The sequence below is a fragment of the Sus scrofa genome, chromosome 2 (genome assembly GCF_054392235.1).
Source record: "Sus scrofa isolate SSC_HxYL_T2T_F1_AM1 chromosome 2, Sscrofa_HxYL_maternal_Yorkshire_Landrace_v2.0, whole genome shotgun sequence".
In the NCBI taxonomy this organism is placed as follows: Eukaryota; Metazoa; Chordata; class Mammalia; order Artiodactyla; family Suidae; genus Sus; species Sus scrofa.
The window spans coordinates 21,776,895-21,791,126 of record NC_139384.1 but is presented as its reverse complement, the minus strand read 5'-3'; the positions used below and the strand labels follow the sequence as shown (position 1 = coordinate 21,791,126).

Genomic DNA, 14,232 nt, shown 5'->3' with positions numbered 1-14,232 from the left:
TTCAATGTCTAGGAGATCTGACTTTAATTATGATTCTGGCAGTGACTTTTAGTATAAACTTCTATAGTAATTTCTTTGTCTGGAAAATAGGGATAACTCTATAACAGAGATTTCCTTACAGGATGAAATGAGGTCATGAATGGTTAAATATTTTGGGAAGGTGAAATCCGGTGCAGAGAAAACAAACAGAATTGGATGGGCAGGCGGAAGTCCTGGATTTTTCGACCTGTTGGTTGTATGACTTTGAGTCCTTTCCCTCTTCGGATCCCAGTTTCCTTATTTACAAAATGTGAAAGCTGAACTAGAAGAGCTTTAAGTCCTCTCATAGCTTTGACAACCTGTCTTAGAGGATGACAAGGAACATGAGGGCCAAGGTCTGTTGACAAGATAGCAAGGTTCCGAACTACTCCCCAAATGGGGGCTGCCAGGGTGCTTTTTAATTTTCCCTGGGCTCAGGTTAATAATACCCTACATTTCTGTTTGCTTCTCGTGCCTCCAACCTGTTTAGGGGATATGGCCCTGGAGGGTATTAGAAACCATGACAAGCCCATGGGCATCCAGGTATCTGTGAAAAGCAGAAGAACTTTGGTCCAAATGCCCCACATTGGGGTATCTTGCCACAGACTGAACTGTGGACGAAGGCTGGCTATTCAGCCACCTCAACTTTTGTGTCTCTGTGACGTTCATCTCGTTGTAAGCACCTGATTGGATGGCTAACTGAATGGGTAAAAAGGATGAAGGTTCCAGATGGTTGAGTTTTTACTGTCTTAATTAATACATCACCTCTATCAAGCTTCCCCAGCATTGGCCTTCATGCCCCCTAAATGGAATCTTAATAGTCCAAGAGGTTTCCTTTCTTTAGAAAAAATAATGTACCTTTGTCTGTATAAAGTCGTTTGCTCGGACACATGACTTAGACTACAAAGGAGATTTAGGTTTGATGCAGTTAGAAAACAGATGATGGATGGTGTGGCCGGGGGTTAAGAAAAAAAAAAACTATAAAATGTTCTTGAACAGATACAGATTGGGTAGAAAGTAAGAGATCTCAAGTGTCTCTTTATATGTATTTAACAAGAGAGCTCCTCTTATTGTAAGAGGACGTTCTAAAATATATTTTAGAAATAAACACAATTTACTTGTTAAACTTTCATTGTTATTGGCAAGTACTTTAAGAAGCCAGACTCTAAGTTTTTAATACTATAAAAAATTAATTAAAAGTTATCCCATGTCAGGAGACTGAATGAACCACCACCAAAAAAAAAAAAAAAAAAAGGAAAGTTTCTCTTCTTTCCCCTTCCTTTCTTTCATTGTTAAGAACTGTCCTCTATTAACCCTGAGCTGCTTGGCCCTCAAGGTACCATGTAATGAGCTATGGAATCTCACAGGAAGAACCCACCTTATCAATATTTGATTTGCTGCTGACTCTGTAGGGATCCTGACATTCTCTGAACCGTGGCTTGGACTGTGTATCAGGTAGCCTGGATGTCCTATAGCCAGGTCCTGCTTCCCCCCCGTCCCCCCATCTCTCCCTCTCACCGCACCTGGGCTGGAGAGGATTCTGGGAGGCAGCTGGTTGACCCCTCCACAACAGGGTGTGTAGGTGAGGGAGCAGGAAGCGAGAAAGGAGGGATGGGGAAAATGGTCAGAACCTTTCCTTCTTCTGAAAAGCTGGCAGAAAGGACAATTCTTCATGTTTGAGCTTTGCCAGCTCTTCTCTAACATGCCCCTGGCAGTTCCTTCCTTTGAGCTCTCGGCTATCCTTTGAAGAAGATGAACGGTTCGGGAAGCCGTGTGACCTTGGTAAGTCATTTTACCCCTCTTGGCTTCCTCTGGAGAGCACGGACATTGAATTAGATGATCCTATGGACCCTTCCATCTTCCAAGACCAATGTTTCTATTACCAGGCATGTAGAGGTAATCAATAAGGATTTATTAGATGAGTAAGTGATGCCAATATTCTGTTTCTTGGACATTCTGTAAAGGACGGTATAATACAGGATTACTTATACTGTAAATTTCACTTAGGAAGTGACTTTGTAGAGGGAAATAAACTCCTTTCTTGTGAGGCATTTAAAGCCTTCTGGGCGTGTGTGTGTGTGTGTGTGTGTGTGTGTGTGTGTGTGTGTGTGTGTAGGTTGTTTCTTGTAACATCCTGTTGAGTGAGAGCAGGAAGGCATCCATAGGGATGACCACAGGGCAAGTGTGGTCACGTGGGCAGAGCCCGTCTGTCCATCCGTCCGTGTATACATTGAGTGGCTCTGCAGGCAGTGTCTGAATTTTAAATCTCCACACATCCCTTACACCTTTTTTCTTTCTTTCTTTCTTTCTTTCTTTTTTTTTTTTTAACTTTGTGTGTATTTGCCATTTTCCTTGCCTTACAGCCTTTATTCAGGAGAGTGGTGAGGGGAGGTAGCCAATAAGTAAGTTATTTATTGTTTTTTCTGAAAAGCTTTGTGTAGCCAAAAGAGAAGACTGAGGACTGTCTTTGGACTCTGTTTTCCCAAACTGGCTTTTGGTCCCATTTTTGGAAACAGTTCACTCTGGTGTTGTCCACTTAAATTATCATATCAGATGTAAACGTATCCACACATATATTTTTGTAAATGTACACATAGGCATGTTGGCATGTCTAAAAGAATGAGGTTCTGGGAGTTCCTCTCGTGGCTCAGTGGTCAGGAATCCGACTAGTATTCATGAGGTTGCGGGTTCAATCCCTGGCCTCGCTCAGTGGGTTAAGGATCCGGCGTTGCTGTGGCTGTGGCATAGGCCAGCAGCTGCAGCTCCTATTCCACCCCTAGCCTTGGGACTCCCATATGCCACAGGTGCAGCCCTAAAAAGACGAAAAAAAGAAGGAGGTTCTTCAGAGGGCAACACATGGCTCAGTGCTAATGTGCACGCCTCACTCATTTCTGATATTATCTAAATAGCATAGTAAATACTATTTAGTATACTAAATCCTAAATTTTTCTGCCTCATACTTTTCCTATAGTTCCCTTATTGAAAAAGAAAAAAGAGAGAAAAAGAGTACTATGCTTTTGATTACATGGGAAAAGGGAGCTATCTTTATCTTTTTCCCACACAGTTTTACCTCAGTGAACAAACCAAAATCTGTTATTTCCTTAACCAGTTCAGTCAGGTAAACCAACAAAACACGAATTTAAAAATAATAGGAAAGGGAGTTCCCTGGCGGTCCAGTAATTAAGATTTGGTACTTTCACCGAAGCATCTTGTGTGGATTGGGCCATAAAGACCTGTACAGAGTGATCAGGCAAAACAACCCCATTTTAAACTGTGTGACTGTATTTAGGGTTTGTGGTCCTCTGTCTCACTCTCTTTGCTTCCCAGTGCTCACTGATTATTGAGGGGAAGCATATGTCTGAGATTCCACAGGATTTTTTTATCCGGTTCTCATCAATGTTTGATTTAATGTGACATCCCCACAGGCCAAAGAGCAAGAGGAGAAGGTGCCTGCCTGATGGTTCACCAGATAACAGGCTTGGAGCAGTTTAGGGTGGGCACTGCTTCCTTAGAAGAACTGATTGAAATTAGCCACTTTAGAGGTGGCTTTTATTTAAGACATGTGTATACTGTCACTGATGACAGAATAGAGACTTAAGGATATTATCAAGAAAATTAGATTTCAAGTGGAGAAATTAGAATATGGCCTGGGTAATAGGGAATTATTTTTAATTTTGTAGGAGTGGTAATGGCATTCTGGTTATGTAGGAAAATGTCCTTACTTTTTAGAGGCCCACGATGAAGTATTTGGAAGTGAAATGCCATGATGTCTGTAATTTCCTTTAGATTACCTCAGCAAAGAAAAAAAAAGGAGGTGGGGTTAAAGATGAAGCAAATATGCCTAAATGTTAATAGGTATTAACATTTAAATAGAAATGATGTATGCATGGACGTTTATTATACTCTGTTTTTCATTGTTTGAAAATTTCCATAAGAAATAGTTTAACACAAGCCAACAAACAAAAAACCCTCAGGATCCAATGTTTTAATGTTACAAAAATTCCATATAAAATCTTACTGAGATAATATTTTTGCACATATGCAAGAAGGGAGCATGGACTTAAAACTTCTGTGAACTAACTGATAGGCAAAGGCAAAATAAAGGTTCTGAGATGGGGCTTCAGTTCTGAGAGTATGGTTAGTAACACATAAACTAGTATAAAATGAAAATCCCGGGTCGTTCCCATGGTGGCTCAGCAGTAATGACTCAGATTAGTATCCACAAGCATGTTGGTTCCATCCCTGGCCTCACTTAGTGGGTTACGAATCTGGCATTGCCACGAGCTATGGTACAGGTCGCAGACAAGGCTTGGATCCCGTGTTGCTGTGGCTGTGGCATAGACCAGCTGCTGTAGCTCTGATTCAACCCCTAGCCTGGGAACTTCCATATGCCGCAGGTACAGCCCTAGGAAAAGAAAAAAAAAAAAAAGAAAGAAAAGAAAGAATAAAAGAAAATCCTGAGCAAGAATGCTATTTATTGAATTTTCTTAATGCATTTAAAATTCCAGAATTGAAACTATACAAAAAGCACAGTAGCCATTTAAAAATGAAGAGATGTTTGTTTTTATTTACCTGAGCTAAATGATGAAAAGTGTGGGGTTCTTACCTCAGGGCATGGTGGAATGTTGCTTGAAGAAGGTCACAGAAGTAAAGGGGATTGAGGAACTTGGATTCTTGGATAAGAACTTGAGAAGAAATCAGAGTAGCCAGTATCATGGCCATATAAGCTAACCGAGAGTCTGATGCTAATGATATAAATTATGAAATGATAAACTGTACCGAGATGATTTTATTTTAATCATCTTTCGAATTACCAGATTTCTGTGCTTCTTAAAAATGCTTCCTTTATTTTTTGAACAGTAATTTTATTTTTTGAACACAGTAACCACAGTAGCTGTGTTCTACCCAAGTAATGTAATACCTTTTTGGTATGTTAGTATAGCACTTGTTTGGCACAAAATGTGTATGTTTATTTACTGCCATGAGGACACAGAAAGAAAACATACCTCCAGCAGCAAAAGGGTTGTTTCTACATAAAATTCTAGAGTACAGAGCTCAGCTTCAGCTGTGTTGACATCAAGCCCTTTGATTCTTTGCTGTACACAAACGCATGTCCGAAACTACAGGCATCATAATTAATATGTCACATTGATTTAAAAACATAAATATTACCTGCACAACCTTTGCAAGTCCTGGTTTTGTTTATACAGGGAAGGAGATCTATCCTTCTGAGTACATTTTTTTTTTCAGTTGATAAATATAAAATGGGCTCATTTTCAAGTATGGGGCCTCTGGTGAGAAATACATTTCACCAAATCAATATCACCATTTGAAAAGACTTTAAACCCATAGTCAAGATGGAGGTCATTTGTAAAAGATACAAAACCTCTGGTGAGCTTGCTCATCCAAAAACTGTTAGCTGCTGCTGACTTACAGGTTAGCAAAGCCTAGCTGTGCACTAGGAGGTGAAGACAGGCAAATCCAGATGCTTCGAGTCCCTGGAATTTGCCTTTCAGCAAGAGCAGTGTGGTTCAATAGCTAAAGCCCTGGACTAAGAAATATCAGTCGTGGGATATTTTAAAGTCTTAAAATTTAAGTGAGTCTCTGTGGTTAGCCTTGCATTAGGCAAATGGTATTTTTCAAAAAGAAGCAGGTGCATTACTCCGGGGTTCCAGTCCTAGATTTTCCACTAATTTCTGACCTTGGTGTCTTAATTTGCCAAGTGAGAGCTCCCCCATTAAATAATTGCTGATGTTTTTCAAACCATTTACTCTGTGCCAGGCACTGTTTTGCGTGCATTACGTTACATGTCCCCAATTCTCACAACTCTATAAAAGTAGATATTCTGATTATGCCTCAATCATCAGTTAAAAGATTAGATATTCTGAGATAGTTAATGCTGGGTAATCAGAAGCTTTTAGAGTGGGACCACCCAGGGCCGTTATTTACGCAGAGAGGCAGTGCATCGTGGTGGTTAAGGGTGCAAGTTCTGTCCCCAAAAATGTGTGGTTTTCCAACATGGATCCTTCACTCATTAGGAATACGCCTTGGGCACATGCCTTTGTTTACCTCAAGTTCTTCATCTGTATCCTGGGGATGATAATAGCATCTGCATTCTAAGGTCGTTAAATGTGCAGTGCTTAGAACAGTCATTTGTCTTCTAGGAAGCTGTCATAAATGTTGTAGATGAGGAGGAGGAGGATGATAGTAAATACACACTATTGTTTGACTTAGATATGTTACAGTGTTATTAGGAGAACCTCAATCAAGTCAGAAAAAGGCTGCCGGTGGTAGTGATGGTCTTGATGGGGAGGGTGGCGTTATCACTATCAGTGATACGGATGGTTTCTTAGAGAAAGAAAATCATTACAATTTGAAGAAGCAAGGAGAAGGGCCCAGGGGGGCAGGAACATGTGTGTTATATTGTAATTCAGCAAAAAGTTTATAGAAACATAGTGACAGCAGGAACACACATAGCATGGAGGTCCAAATTTGGGTGCTTGTATGGAGTTGTTCCAGTTTCTCTGGATCATCAGAGACACATATAGAATGTTAGAGCTAAATGGGACCTTGGAGATGGTCCTGGACAACCCCCTCATTTTCCAGCTTACATTTCTATGAGAACAGAGTTTGCAGAAATTTGGCCAGGAGTGCTGTACAGTGAAGCCAGGGAAATTTGTGGTATGTTTAAAGAGGGATGTCAAGTAAGGATGAAGGGAAAGGGGGAGGAAGTTTTTTAGTTTTAAAGGGATCACCAGGTAGAAGAGCAAAGTAGAGAAGGGAGTGAATTTTCCCAAATTAAGTAAAAGAGAGAGGGAAAGAAAGAGGAAAGGAGGGAAGGAGAGACAGAGAGAGACTCTAATTTTATGCTAAACAGTGTTAGACTGGATTCGTGGTTAATGTTTAAAAGCCCATGATAAAGAAAATTAAAAAAAAAATTATTTCTAGGAACGTGGTTTCTAAAAGGAAAAGGAAGTTTGGAGGAGAGTTTTGCAGCATTGATGCTTCCAGCAAATGAAGAATCAATCCATTTGCAGCTGGTGTTGAAACTGCTAAGCAGTTCATGTTCATCTGTTACTATTCAGGATGAATCTCTCGTGGCTTTTTTTTTTTTTTTTTAAATCACTTTTAACTAAGTTTAAGCTTAGTGCTTTCTCTTAAATAACGGAGTGTCTCAATAGGAGCTAATGAATCAGATTAATCTGGCGTGGAGTTCTGAACAGGGGAGAGGGCAGGAATCCTCCTAAACACTCATAATGCTTTGCTGAGTTTCCTTACAATTCGCCCAAGCCAGGGTTAGGTTGGAGGGAGTTTCTCTGAGGGGTTTAAATGCTCCCCACTGCGTGTGCTCCCCCAGTTACAATAGCGTTGATTACTGAATGAGGACTGGTTTGCCTGTCTACATGGAGAAAAAGAAGCCAACAGCCCTGAGGCTGAAGCAAAGATAAAGGTTTTTAATGGCTCTGAACCCACTTGTAGATTCTTCTTTACAGAAAGCATTTACCTTCCATGTCAGTATTTTAGACAGAGGTTTTTGGTCTGAATTTTTTTTAATTAAAAAAAGAAAAACATTACTGTTATTTCTGATCATAGTATTGTCTGCACTGTTGTAGGGTTTAGAGATATTGGCGGCTCTCCATTTTGTACCCTTCAACCTCAACCAAACCACAGACCACCTCCGTTGCTGGGAAGCTTCAGGAAAATGGGTGGAGCTGAGAAGTAAGGCCAGATTAGTTTAAGTCTGTCTTCTTTTGATGCTGCCTTCCCTGGCTTGTCCCACTGCAGCATCTGCTTGTTGTCCTGGGTCAGGGAATCAAGTTGGAGATGAAGACACTGAGGCTCAGTGTAGTTATATGCTTATCTGCAATCCCTCAGGAGCACAGGACACGCAAAATGAGAACTCAAGCTTTTATTAGTCTGGGTGGAGACCTCATAGGTCACGTTGCTTCTGCCCTAGAAACTGGTTGGACCTGTGAATGGCTGATTCACCTACCCTCAAAAGAAACCTTGGCTTTGCAGGTGCACGTTATACCACGAAGGTGACATCCTTTGAAAAAATGGCCAAGAGTAACATAAGGAAAGGAATTTTCTAGTGCTTTTGCATGTGAATTTTTAAAGCTCTAAAGCATCAAGGTAATTATGAGCAAGACACTTTCAGAGATGTGACTAGTGATGTCTGTGGTTGGCATTCTTTCTTGGGGCTCTAACTCACCCATGCTCTCCAAAACTTCATTCATCCATATGTGAATCCCAAATGGGATGTCCTGGTGAAGAACGAGAAATTGCTAGGGTTGGAGTTCCCCTTGTGGCTCAGCGGAAACAAATCTGACTCGCATCCATGAGTAGGCAGGTTCGATCCCTGGCCTTGCTAAGTGGGTTAAGGATCCAGCATTGCCACAAGCTGTGGTGTAGGTTGCAAATGCGGCTCGGATCTGGCATTGCTGTCAGTGGCTACAGCTCCAATTTCACCCCTAGCTTGGGAACCTCCATATGCCATGGACGCGACCCTAAAAAGACAAAGAAAAGGAAAGAAAGAAAGAAAGAAAGAAAGAAAGAAAGAAAGAAAGAAAGAAAGAAAGAAAGAAAGAAAGAAAGAGAAGGAGAGAGAAAGCGAGAAAGAGAAAAAGAAAGGGAGAGAAATTGCTAGGATCTGGTAAATGAAAGCCCATAAGTCCCTAGTGGGGAAGGAAAATATTTATATTTGGAGTGTGAAGACGTACCATTAGCCAGACTGTGATACATGCATCAAAACACAAAAACAAAATTAGAATATGTCCTCGAATGTTGGGGAAAGAATTGTTAGACAAATCTTGTTGGTGTTTAAAAAAAAAAAAAAAAAAACTAAGTAGGGTTTTTTTGGAACAATACCAGAAGGAAGAATTAGAAAACAGGCCTAGGAAAAGAAATTCAGGGGAGAAACGCATAATTAATACTCATTAGTACTCACTTTGAAATAGTAGATCCTTATGTGAAAATAAGGGAAAATGCAAGGAACCTGAAAGTTTTCCAAGCAGAAGGTAATTTTTTTTCTTTGGAGAGAAGGCATGTGAGTTAATGAATGTAATCCTGAATTAAAGTGGAGAGAAAATTATGAGCACAAAGAAGAGAAGGAGGAGCAGGATAATTGTTTTTTAAAAGTTCAGCCTAATCTTACTCTGTCTTACAGTAATAGTATATCGGCCACAGAGCATGTAGCATTTAAACATCTCTTTGGGGGGGAATTGATTTGAAACTAGAAGAAGCCTTTTGAAAGTTAGAAAATGTAGCATTTGGATTTTTTTTCTTTCACATATTTATTTGAAATTTAGACAAGAGAAACTACATATAAAGCAAGCATTATTATGAACTAGAAAACATCTTAAAACAGATAAGGATAGCTAGTGACTTCAATATATTGAAAGAGAATTTAAAATACTGAGTCTTACATAAGAACTACAAAATATTTCAATGGCAGAATTAAATGCAGAACAACGAAGCATAAGAAACTACTACCTTGTGATAGTTCTGTGATGAAGTTTTGTGAAATCACAAAAATTTTTATCACAAAAATTACAAAACAAGACGATTTTGAAATGGATGGCATTGATTTAATTAAATTCTATTAAGGCCCTGCTTTCTAAAACCAAGACTCAAAAAATTCAAATATCCATCACATTATTATGACTTTTCACAGAGTAGAAGTGATCATAATCATTAACCTGTATCTTTTTTATTTCTGCAGGAAAATAAAAGTTTTATCTCCTGAGGAACCTTGAAGATTCTTTTAAAGGTGAAACGTTTCGTCTTTCGGTAAGGAAATATTTTCCATTATCTATCCACCTGTTGAAAAGAGAGCATTTGGACTAGAGGAAAGAAGTAACATGTATTTAACCTTTGCTCATCCTAACTGATGTCAAACATTATGACGAGGAGGGAAAGCAAGGTTTTTAAGTTAAATAAAACAAGTTAGGTGGACAAGTTTCATTTAAAAAGGTCAATTTGTTGGGAAAAAAAAAAAGAGAGACCCTTTTTTGCACTTTCTCATAGACTGATATAATAGGATTCCCATCATCCAGCTTTTCTAAATAGTTAAGACATTTATTTAAAATTATATTTAGCAAAATCAGAAACTCGAGATTTTTCAGACAACAAGAATACTCCTAAACATAAATGTAAATGTATGGTGATAATAAAAAGTAGACTATTTTGAAAAATTTGAGAAACTGGTCACTGCTTTAAAAGCAGGTCAATGAATTAAAGTTAATTAAGATTTCAGCAGTAACAGAGAAGCTTAAACGCTGGGATAGACTCACAATATTGCTTTGTAGGATTATAACGTAAATGTAAACAATTAGTTTAATCAGGCAAGAACCTATCCTTTGTGTGTGACCTCTTTTCAGTTTTTGCTTGTGTCATACCGGTAATGTAAGAAAAGATAAGAAAAGATGAGACAGGCTAACTTTTTGAGCATAATAGAGTATTAGCAAACTCATTCTATTTTTGGCAGTAATTCTATTAGTGAGTTTACTTGCATGAACAGTATAAATTACATATATGAAAATCAGATGTTTTAAAGCAGATAAATTAAAAATACAGTTAAAACGTCTAAACAAGCATTTAGAGATGCTTTGAAGTATGTTATGAAGTTAAAAGAATAAAAGAAGCAGTTACTGAAATTATATATAGAATCTTTTATAAGGTCTACAAGTCTGTACATTCTAGCTTTGTCACCAATATCACACTTGGAAAAAGAAATAGATTGAAATGTTTATCTTCTGTTAACATATATTCTCAAGATTTAACAAGATTTCTCCTAATTTTAAAAACAATAATACAATTACATATGAATATTTAAAAAAACTGTAGTAGAGAGCTTTAGGTTTTTAAGAAATAGACGTAAAAATTCATGTGATATAATATAAAAATTTGGGAAGAAAAATACTAAAATTTTGGTATGAATTTGAAGAATTCATTTCTAGAATACCTTTGTTTTCTCCTTATAAAGAAATTTATTATTAATATTAAGTATATGGATTAAGACGTGCTTAAATTACTTAATTAGGGTATACCAAACTTTTCAGGTTATTTTTAAAAGAAAAATTATGGTAACCTGGAAAAAAATAAAATTACTTTATTGTAATCTTTAAATGAAGCTTTTTATATATTATACCAATATTTAAATCTTGTATTTAGAAGGATAAAAGAAAAAGATGACTAACCTCCTAATGGAAAATATAATTTCATAGCACTGAGGAGAGAGTTGTAAGCCTGTGGTAAATAGACGAGGAGTTCAGTTTCATTTCTGACTTGCTTTTGAGCCTTTCTTTATGAATCATATATTTTAACATCAGAAGACTAATATATAAAACATGCATTAAATTTTTATGGTCCGGAAGCTATTTTTAAAATGGGGGGAAAAACAATGAAATTTTTCCTAAATTCTAACTAAAATGTTAAATGAAAATTAGAAAAATACAGAAGCTAAAATACTACAATGAACTAAAATTCAAAATATATTTGTATGTACAAATTTTTAAGTCTCAGTATGTAGCATTTACCTTAATTGTTAAGGAAACTACATGCTATAACATGAGTGAAAAAAATGATGAAGTATTTTGCTCATTGTAGTTTGCTAGATCAAAAAATTTAGCAATAAGCTAAAGCAATATTAAGGGACACATTTAAAATAGAATACTGTAGAATAGAGTTTTGCTGAAGACGTTATCTTTCCACAATGTTTTGGGGGTTTTTATGTGTATTAGGATTTCTGAGGTCTGTGATTCGAAATTCCTGATACATTTTGACTGCTCTTTCAAATGGCAAAATGTTTCAGTGGAAAAACCAGACACTGCGTACATTTTATTTTATATTTGGGCATGAGAAAAATAGCAGATACTTTAGGAGAATTCTAGAGGTTTTTTTAGTGCATGCATCAAATACCAGACAATTATTTTGCCTGTCAGTCAGATAAACGTCTGAGCAAGTTAGTTTGTGTACGTACAGCTTAGATATTTAATTTATAGTGATGATACAGTGATCTCTAAATGTGATTGTCATCCTTACTGAAATTATGGGCAATATATTTAAAAGCAATGTATTTTAAACCTTATTTTTAATTAAAATAAGAAAGACTTTGAAGGAGTTCTTTCGTGAGTAAAATGTGCTTGTGCAGTTTTCTGAAAGAATGAAGTCTTTAGTTTATTTCTCAAATTATATTAAAATGTTTCTTTACCTATTGTTTGCTGATATTTTAAAGTCGGAAAGGAATAAATTAGCAGTAAGTTATATCGGATTATCCATAGAGAGAGAAAAAAGAAAGCAAAGTATGTTGGCACATAGGGTTTTCCCTTAAAAAAAATTAACTTGAAATTCAAAAGATATATTGCCCATAACTAATTTGTCTTAATAGGACTTATTTGGAGTTTCATGAATTATCTGAGTCAGATATTTGAGGAAATTCATCTTATAAAATGGAGAGATGTGGACTATTGTGGTCAGTTATAGGATAGTCTTTCTCTCTTGTAACATGCCAGAACTTTAAAAACAGATTTTTAATTAATAAAGTTAGTACCAAAACCTCTAGGCTATACTAACTTAGAAAAATGCCAGAAAATTATAAAGGCGACAGGGAAGATTAATTGAAGTGAAATATCCCCTTAAATGATAAACATTTGGTACTGTAAGGCGAGCTCTGGAGATAACAAAAAGTTCTCTGTCAGGGATAATTCTCTCGGCAGCTGAGGTTGCTTATGAGATAGAAGGAGGCGCCGAGATAGCATAATTGTAGTTGCTGGACAAAACTTCCAAAGTTAGTTTCGGATCGTGAGGATAAAAGTAAGTGCAACAATTGGGTGTTAGGAGGGGGAGGGAGCAGCGCCAAACCCGGCGCCACGACAGGGTTAACGGCGGCGCCGCCCGGTGCACTCTGGGAGTTGTAGGCCGCGGGCATTGTGGGAGTTGTCGTAAAAGTTCGCTTTCTTGCTGTGATGGCCGCCGGGGAGGCAGGAGTTGGAGGGTTTTGCCTTTTTGGACGGCTTGGGGGGCTCTCTGTACCGTTAGAGGGCCACCAGCAGCCCCCAGGTTGCCATGGGCCTGTTAGTCGTGTGCTTGGGAGGTGGGAGAGCGGCCTGACGAGTTAATTTGGGGCCCTATTGCCGTTAGAAAGGCCAGGGGGCCTTTGGCGGCTACCGGCTAGGTGAGGGGCCTCAGCCTTCTGGATCCTGACTTTCTGGCCTTTTGCCTCTGGAATATCTGTGTGGCTAGCACCTAAGCGTTTTGGAGTCTGCATTATTTTGTTGTGGTTTGTGACCTGAGCCCCTCCCCCCTTTCTTACAGCGTTCGACTTTGTCCCTGTAGCTGTTGGTGCTCACTATCCTGTTTGGGGTTGGGTTGGGTTCTTTTTCTTGGGTCTGGTGGGCTTCTTTACAAGAGCTGGGATTTTGGAAAGTTGTAGACAGAATATCAGGGTGATGTGTTTCTTGTTTTAGGTGTGGGAGATTGCATGAGTTATCAGCCTGCGTGTAATTCGCTTTCTTTTGCAAGTAGTGAACTTGCCCTTGTTTGCCAATGCTGAGAAACAGTGGCAGGCAGTTTCTGCTTGTGAAATGCTTTTCTGTTAACTTGGATGTGTTCTGAAGTTTTTGGAGCCTTCAGAAAAGTGTTTTGCAGTTGTTTGTAGAAAGGTATTGTGTGCAAAAATGAGTTTAAAACAAATGCCAGCCTCACAAGTACATGTAGTTCTAGGGAGTAAGCTTCTTTGGCTGCTCAGATGCTGTAAAGTTGTTTGGAAACTTTTGTGGGAATCAGACTTGCTTGTAGGTGTGTTACCTTACTCTTGGCTCACAGGTTTTTCTGCATGTCAGGACACTTTGATCTTTGTTATTGAGTACTTTCTCATGGTGTGGCAAAAATGCAACACTGTACAATGACATGTGTCAGCATCTCAAGATAACACCAGATTGCCAAGCAGCTCAGTACCTATCTTACCGGTGATTTCCGAACAGGTCAGCACCTGCCTTACTTATATACTTGGACCTCACTCTTTCTGCTGCCAGGTATTGCTCCATAAATTTTGCCTTATTTCAGTAGTCTGATTGTTGTCTGTGTAACTGAGGCCAACCTGGCCATGAAAAGGCATTTCTCGGACAGAGTTATTTAAAAGCTCCCCTACTCCCTGCCCCCCAAGTAGAACTGGTGTCTAGAAAGGTTTTACACTCACGTTTGGTGAAGTAGGGA

The 14,232-nt window shown here is 38.4% G+C and overlaps 1 long non-coding RNA gene across 5 annotated transcripts in view; it reads left to right on the top strand.

The window, feature by feature from the left end:
* Positions 1-14,232, top strand: part of LOC100521654 (uncharacterized) — a 131,715-nt gene that overhangs the window by 92,057 nt on the left and 25,426 nt on the right. For all 5 annotated transcript variants that reach the window (XR_014837035.1, XR_002341493.2, XR_301659.4 and 2 more), the window contains one exon: positions 9,740-9,807. This is a non-coding gene — a long non-coding RNA (uncharacterized LOC100521654). The remainder of the gene's footprint in view (positions 1-9,739; positions 9,808-14,232) is intronic.